The sequence below is a fragment of the Rhamphochromis longiceps genome, linkage group LG2, assembly GCF_057381845.1.
Source record: "Rhamphochromis longiceps isolate RC_006_pf linkage group LG2, R_longiceps_female_GT1.1, whole genome shotgun sequence".
Lineage (NCBI taxonomy): Eukaryota > Metazoa > Chordata > Actinopteri > Cichliformes > Cichlidae > Rhamphochromis > Rhamphochromis longiceps.
Window position 1 is genome coordinate 39,030,169 of NC_140558.1, and position 8,898 is coordinate 39,039,066.

An 8,898-nucleotide genomic window follows, 5' to 3' on the forward strand; every position below is an offset into this window, starting at 1 on the left:
GGGACAGATAGTAGTGAAAATGGGAAATAAAGGAGTGAAGAGGAGGAGTGGGAGATGTGACAGCAAAAGGGAGACTAGTGAGAAGAGGGAGAGGATGATAGCGGAGTGCCACATTCACTCATCCTCAAACCTGATCCTCTGCTCAGGAGCCATGCCTCTGGAGGACACCACAGACGCCCAGCAGCCTCAGGCTCATCACAACATGCAGGACCTTAAGAAAGGGCTGAGAACAAGAAAATGAAAGAGGGCCGCAGAAGATTTGAATCAAAGTAAAGATAAGAAGATCAAACTGTGACAGGGGAGAAGAAGAGTGGAATTAAAGAGTGATGGAGAGTGGAAAGGTGGAAAAAAAGAAAAGGGAACGCGATGCTCCCAGAAGCCAGTGTGGTGGGTCTTTGAGACTGTGACACACTCTGGGACATTCATGGTGGCAAATAGGCTAAGCTGCCTTGAACATAGATTAGCAGGGAGCCACAGCAACAGTATGTGATGTTAACACTGAGCTCTGTAGTGCTGCTTCGGGTGCTTATCTGTGGTTACGCTGTTATTTTAAAACCCTTAAAGCACTAATGTGACCTCTTTAGCCCATTAAAGAGGAAGAATCCTATGCTTTTGGTTTATTATCTTGATATGAAAAAGAAAATTATACAACAATGGGTAATGTGGTAGTAGGTGGGAAAATATTGGAATTTCAGGTGTAAACCTCAGGAAAACATGTTGATGACTACTGTTCATGCTACTTTGTTGTTCATTAGCATCGGGATAGAGCAGTCTGGGTGCTCCCCCATTAGCTCATTTTTATGCACAATGTGACACAAGAGAGCAGAAACGTGGAGACAGGGTAATTTCAGCAGCTGACACGTTGGGACAGAAGCTTATATGTATAGCTGACATATTTTTATTTTACTTCTTTTTTTTAATCAAAGTAGCGGACCACACTTGCAGAATGCCAATCATGGACTCAGACTATAATGCAGCAGCCCGCAGATAAGAGAGGGGGGGAGAAAAAGCGAGCAAAATTTCCATCGCTGACAAAGTATAGCAGTAAACCCTTTCTCAAATGTCTTTTAGCAAGATAGCAGGCTGTAACTCTAAAACCACATCTCTTATGTGCAGCAGCCAAAGCAAGGCAATATTCCCTCATGGCACACCAGTTGGATGACTGAGTGAACTATTTCCCTGCCAAGGCAGGGCAGTGGGCTGGCGCTACGTCCGCATAATCCTCATTGTGTATTTACAAACCACCTTCTGCCTTTTTTCTGTCTTTTATAACCTTGTCTAAGCTGGCCCCTGGTTCCCTGACGTCCTCCTGTGACTCTCTGATGTGACAACAGGGCTGAAACTCCGTAATTTGGAGTTAGAGATAAAGGCAGGGAAAGGATGTAACTCCTGGTTAGACAGTGATTGAACTGGCTCTGGAGGGTGACTGCACGGCAGAAACCTAAGACCCATTTATTTAAGTCTGGAACGATGGGCCTTCAATAACTGAGTGTAGGTGGACACGGTTATCAAATGCATATAGTAGAGCTTCGTGGAAAGCAAGAAGGAAAATAAAAGGATGCATAGATTACATGTTTCTAGTGTGAGTCCAATTTATGTGTAGTAAGTAGGCTAAACCTACAGGTACATAATTTCACTCAGGTAATTTAAAGGTTTTCTGGAGTTGAGGAGAAGGCAACAAAATTTTAAAAACTGTGATGAAAAAGGGGGAAATGGAAACAAAAAAGGAGATGAGAACAGATGCATTAAACTATTAACAAACTCCATGTCCATTCATCTTCTTTTTTTAACTACATTTAATTTGTGTATAATGGTTTAACGGCACCCACCTGGAGAATTAGCTCAGCCAGCTGTTCGTCTTGATGCACCCAACATTTGCATAACACCACACATTGGAAATGTGCATTCATTTGTCTTTTTTTTTTTCACTATTTACCTGAAGAATTCAGTAGAATATGTACAAATCTGAATTTAGAAAGTTAAAATAATGGGCAAAAATGGAAGTTTAGAGACGTATTATGCAGAACTAGTTCAACGTGTCAACTGAGACAGGGTAGCGAGGTCACCAGCAGACCTCAGAACTCAGTGGACACTAGCCGAAAATTACTAAAGTATAACTGTGACATAAATATGTATCCAAATTTTTTTTTCTAACAGAGCAAGCTATAAACAGAGCACTAATATATTGTCCAAAGACAATGTGACGACTGTAGTAGTCTATGGCCACCACTGCATAATAAATGGCCTGCATTTGTATAGCGCTTTACTCAGTCCCTAAGGACCCCAAACACTACATTCAGTCATTCACCCACACACATTCACACACTGGTGATGGCAGCTACAGCTGCCCTGGGGCACACTGACAGTTGTCCGGCGAGGCTGCCTGACCACCACCAGTAGGTAAACACGGGGTTAGTATCTTGCCCAAGGATATTTGGCATGCAGCTAGGAGGCAGCCTGGGATCGAACCACCGACCTTCTGGTTAGTGGCTGACCTGCTCTGCCACCTGAGCTACAGCCACCCATATAATAACCTATAAAACATTCGTAAGTGTCAGTTTTCTATAATCACGGACAAATACTGCTGTCATCTATCAAATTAATGGTTGCACAATATGGAACTCCAAAGTGTTCAAAATTAAATAAATAAATAGGTCAAGATGAAATAAATAACTATGTGAATAAATAAGACACAGATATGTAATGTGAGAATGATATTGTGAAATAATGGAACACATTTTGAAAAAAATGCTCATTATTGTGAAATATATTGCATTCTGCTATATACATTTACTTATTATTGTGAAATATTATTTCATGGTCATTATTTTTCACAATAACAGAGATTATTCCTGAGGCATTTTATTTATTTCCAGCCGTTTTTAGTCCAAAATGACCTTTTTTCAAAGTCAGTCTTTATTTCAAAATCCCGTTTTTCCCGATGGTCTATTTATTTCATAATGCGACTTTTCAGCAGAATGACTTTGTCTGTCAATCAATGTAAGTGGGCTGGACCTTTGCACCTATTGGCTTATCGTTTACCATCGACTAGTTTTCCTGGATACCGGCTCCGCGGACGGCTACTGCAGCTAGCAACAGCGTGCTAGGTCAAAAGTCACGGAGGATGGCGGACTGGTGTGAACTTCAGCCAGTTCTGCTCATTTAAGCAAATCAGATAGAGAGGGATCATTTACCTGTAGATACTGTTTTGAGTCGTTTAGATGTTTCTGAAATGCTTGGGATGATAATTGCTCTTCAAGATGTTCGCATCGATGACAGCATTGTCAAAGGTTTAAGATCAATTCAGCACTGTGTTCGTTTGGAATACGCCGAGGAAGAACAGTCTTCAAATGTTGGCCGTCCACGTCTAGAAATCCCGGTGCAGCACTCAGGACTTTAGTGCTGTCCGGGATAACCGTCGGGGTAATTGCCGATACATTTTCTGTGTCTCCGAGCACAATTAGGAGGAAAATGACGGAGGATGGTCTAAGGTAAGTTTATGCTGTAATTGAGCACCTGTGTGATTCTGTACACAGCATTGTTTAGGTGTTGACCTTAATTATGACGTTTGACAATGAATTATTATCGCTTACTTTTTTTTGTTACTGTCTAAACTAAGTGGGGCAGCTACGGCTAAAGCTATCGGCGCCATCTCGGCGTTGAGACACGTTTAGCAGTGTTAGCTGTTAGTGTGTTAACTCGGAGACTGGGGTCAGTGGAGCCTGTAGGAACCTTTTACACAGAGAGTAGACCCACCAGCTTTCCACAGTCTACTTACTTATCACATCTTGTTAGACAACAGGGTCATTAGTGCTTTAAATAGTACATAGTTGAATGTTTCATTGCTGTTTGCAGTTGATTGTTCTCTGATAACGCATAACAAGGTTGATGTTAAATAGCGAGTTTATTGAAATGGTTTTGTCTATTTCAGCAGCATTATAGATATACTTTCTCTGGTGTCTTTGGTAAAGCTAAAACAAGAATACATTTACATCCTTGGTTCTTTCAGCATTAATTGGAAAACTTTGAGATTTGCTGTGCGCCTCCCAAGCCATTCTCTTTTATCCCACCTGTCAGGTATAGATGGCAATACTTTAAACAAAGTTAAATTTGTTATACCTGAAGAGAACCAATCCTGACCTAGAATGGGTGAATGAATAATTAGTTGGTAGCCAATGCCTAAGCAACTCACATAGGCCCTGGCAGACTCAATAAGTCCATCTAGGAACAGCTGCAGGAAACACCTCTTCAGTTTAGATTTAAAACATGTGCATGCTCTTTCAGGTTGATGAGGATTATGGTGTGGACTGGACAGGACAACATAATCGCTGCCCATCAAATGAGATCACCATTCCTGAGATTCAGCTCCCAGATGCACTGAATGAACAAGACCCTGCTGTGCTACCAATACTTCAAAATCACTTGTAGAAAGACATTATTACATTTAATCAGTTTCTATGTCAGGAGGATTTTTTTTTTTTAAATTTCTACAGCTTTGTAGCTAATACTGACTCAAAAGAGCATAACCAATTTCATTTTCAACAAAACAGTGAGTGGCTATAAAACAGGATTTGTTTTATACAGCTGTCACTTTAATGATATTCATTTCTTGGTTGGATATACAGTACATGTCAACTCTGAGCAGATTTAATACAATGAACACAGTAGAGTAGTGTAACATCTTAATTCAAATAATTTTTTCTAGAAATTTTTTTTGTATCAGTAGCGAGTATAAACAAAACATATTGTGTAATTTATAATGTACAGTGAACAACTGATTTTGATATCTGAACTCTTCATCAGTTTATATTAAAAAAGCCATAAATGCACACCTGTACTCTGTATTTTTCACTGTCAAGTGTATTAAAAAGAACTAGAACTCACTAGATTGTCCGTTTCTTTGAACACCGAGTACAGTAATGTGATGCAAGAAAGAAGAAATGGTCTAATTTTACCATGTGGTTATGGAATCAATCGTAAACCAGACCAAAACCTGAGTCAGTAGAGTTGAGACACACCTGAATGTCCATTAGAAATGACTCATAGGTACAGTAGTGTGCAGGAAGACGTAGTACTTCAAAACCGGTGGAAGACTTTGGAAGATTGCTGTTGACCACTTCCACAGTCATTTCTCGGCAAGACTTCCCATCCTGTCCAAAACTTGATGAGGGCTTTTTGTTGTGCACAAGATGCTGCAACAGAAGATTGTTTTAAACTATAATGACATCCTATATTCATTATTTTGAATCTTTTATGGAGAAATACCATAAAAGATGACCACTTACATACAGGGCACCAGACATTTTTGCCCCACTCAAATTGCTGTTGTAGCTTTTATAGATATTTTTATGTTAACAAAGCTAAAAGTAGTCTACATACAATTCTAGTGCAACTGATAATGCCACCACTCTTATGTATTGCATGGAGCAAATAACAAAACAAAATTATACTATAGCGTAGAGCTGGGTGATAGAACGATAACAATATGTATTGCGAAATAACTTTTTCTCAATAGAAAAATTAAACTATTGCGATAGACCTCACCGCTCTTGTCCTTTTTATAAAAAAATGGCAAAATACCTATCGCAGCAGACTTACCATTTTCAATGAAGGACCGAAGGTAACCTGCCACTCTGCATTTATCCTCGAGAGCATTCCTCTTCTTCCTCATCTTCATCTTCTGTGGCAGGCCACAGTCATTTTATAGCTTTACTTATCTTGTAGTCTTAAGAGCATCAGCAACATTAGGTGTATTTTTATTAAATGTAACCCAGCTGTTCAACTAACCCACGCATACAAAACAGTATATTGGTGTTTTGTGTCAACAATTAATGTTCATCCTTCATAAATTAACCAAATAGCTTTACTATTCAGATGTTAAAAGATGTGACCTGACCTTACCTCACAACAGGGAGCAGTCTCTGATTCCCTTGGTAAGAAAGGAGGAATGATGTCTGATCTTTCTGTCAGAAGCGGCCATACCATGGTTTCCTTAAGCCCTTTCCTCAGCTGCTTGACTTGACGACTTGTTTGTGTTATGACCTACAACGGTGAGACCAAACCAAAACTGAAGTTGGAGTCTGTAAAGTGACACACACTTTAAATGTTAAATATTTAAAGAACATCCACTGTACTAGTAAAAGCATTTTCAAATTATACCCACTTACAAAATCACTACGTTGAACTAAAATTGCTTTCTTTTCTTTCACATAGATTACTTGTCTTCCATATTAGCACAGAAGATAAGCCACTTTAAAACAGTCATGAATAACTATTACCTACAACAATGTAAATAGTAATACAGACATTAACCCAGAAGACAATTATTTTCTCTTACCTAATTTATAGAATTCTTTGCTATGATAAAAAACAGTATTAAAAAAAATCTGTGACTAAACTGATTAAAAAGCTCATTTTTGCCAGACAGACAGACTAACCAAGCAATAATAACATATCGTTACTTACCCTGAACAGCGTTTCGTGGAGTGGAGCTAGCTGTGATAGCGTTAGCATTTGCTAACGTTAACACTGTGCGGTTGTGATGAGAACTTGGACCAGGGACCACTTCATCTCCAGTACACTGCTGCAATACGCAGACTGAGGTGAAGACGTTCAATCTAAGCGGTTAGCAAGTTCTCTGAGTAACTCAGAAACGGACTTGTTTCCTGCAGCCATGCCCTTCACAAGAATTGATACACCTGTAACGTTATTCGCGCCCAGTGTTTTGCATTTGTCGGTGCCTTAAGTTTATTTTGAGCTGCATACTGCCGCCAGCTGCATAGGAGATGCATTGCACCATTAAACCTAAATCGACAATTCATGTGCTATTACTTATGTCTGAGTAAAGGAGCAACCAATCACACAACTGGCTCCGCCCTGTCTTTCTTGATTGACAGACAAAGTCATTCTGCTGAAAAGTCGCATTATGAAATAAATAGACCATCGGGAAAAACGGGATTTTGAAATAAAGACTGACTTTGAAAAAAGGTCATTTTGGACTAAAAACGGCTGGAAATAAATAAAATGCCTCAGGAATAATCTCTGTTATTGTGAAAAATAATGACCATGAAATAATATTTCACAATAATAAGAAAATATATATAGCAGAATGTAATATGTTTCACAATAATGAGCATTGTTTTCAAAATGTGTTCCATTATTTCACAATATCATTCTCACATTACATATCTGTGTCTTATTTATTCACATAGTTATTTATTTCATCTTGACCTATTTATTTATTTAATTTTGAACACTTTGGAGTTCCATAGCACAAAGCTCTTGGTTTAGTAATCTAACTTTGGTGTGGCATGGCAGGCCATGAGCAATTTTACTAATTATTTATTCACACGAGATTGAAATACGACAGAAACAGGGGACACGACACAAATGGTTGCCAACTAGTTGCATTCTTGTTATATTCCTGTAGAAAAGCAAGGTTGTTTAGTGCCTATGTCATTTTTCAGTTAAATCACTGCCCTGCAGCAACAACTTCAGTATCTATAGAAGAATTTCTGTTTTAAACCTATGAGGTACCGGCTGGACAGAAGGTTGTTAAATTGACAATGATTCAAACCTCTGGCCTACATGAAATCAACAATTCAGACAACCACTCTTGACAACTGGCAAAATAGTGCTACCTTTTGCAAAATACAGTGAAATATTCCAAGGCTTCTCCCTTCTTCTTTACAATTGTTACACTTTGGAAAGCTATTCAGTGTGCTGCATGGTTAATAACCCTGCTGTAGAGGGTTGCAAGCACCTAAAGCCTGTGCCAGCTGCCGTTGGGCAAGAGGCAATGTAACCCCTAGACAAAGTGCCAGTCCCTCCCAGAGCTACTGTAACACAAGGACACAGCCTAACCTGTAGGCTCACGCTCACATTTACGGCCAATTCAGAATTACCAGTTAACCTACCTACTATGCACCTCTGTACTGCAGGAAGAAGCCAGAGTACCCTGAAAAAACACAAGAAGAACATAGAAAGTCCACACAAAAAGGCCCAGTTAACCATCAGGCTTAAACCCAGAACCTTGTTGCTGTGACAGTGCATCACCATGGCACCCCGTCAAACTAGTCAATAGGATTAAATTAAAAAAAACAAATAAATAAATTATCAACCGCCTAAAGATATCTCCTGTACCCTCTGGCATCTCTGTTTGTGCGGTTGAGAGCAAGTGTGTGTGTTTATTGCACGCTTGGATGGAGAAAATGCCTCTTTACATGAGAAATGCACACATGACCGACTCCAGAAGTAACAAACAAGCATAAAAAACAATTCCAAAAACAAGACTACATAATCTCAAATGTCTGTGCTTCTCATGCCAGAAAAATTCAAAGGCAGCAGTAGTTTCATAGCATGCTTGATAGTTACCCAGCGGTGAAGACGTGATTGACGTGGCTGCAGGATCTGAGCCTCCCTGAAATCGAGCCAAGCCTTCCGTGGCTGCCCTGCTCTGGTGAAGAGGGAGGAGGGGGGGAGGCCTGGGTGTGGAGGAAGGACAGAAGCAGCAGCAGCAGCAGCAATCTCCTCACACGGGTGAAACCTACAATACATGAGACAGGGTCAGAAACTGCTCCCCAGTGGACAGAAGGAGATTTGATAAGAAGCTGAAAAAAGACACATCATTTAACAGATGTCTTTTGGAGTTTAATCCTTTATTGACATTGGGCCAAATGCCAAAGATCCCGTCCCTCCCTCAGTCTAACCAGTCCCACCCCCCTCTCTTTTTTTTTTTTTAAACAAGCCCAATGACATTCAGACCTGGGAGCAAAGCAGAAACAGCAGGGGTTTTAAAACATGTCAACACTGAACATAAAGCAAAGGTTGCACCCAACCGTTGAGCGAGATAGACAGAGCAAGGTGGTCGGATTGTAAGTCAGTAAACCTCTATGACTC

The 8,898-nt window shown here is 39.9% G+C and overlaps 1 long non-coding RNA gene across 1 annotated transcript; it reads left to right on the forward strand.

Moving 5' to 3' along the window:
* The first annotated feature begins 2,884 nt into the window (after positions 1-2,884).
* On the forward strand, positions 2,885-4,883 carry LOC146677920 (uncharacterized). Its single transcript, XR_014914328.1, has 2 exons — positions 2,885-3,491; positions 4,285-4,883. It is a non-coding gene; the product is annotated as an uncharacterized LOC146677920 (long non-coding RNA).
* Positions 4,884-8,898: the final 4,015 nt, after the last annotated feature.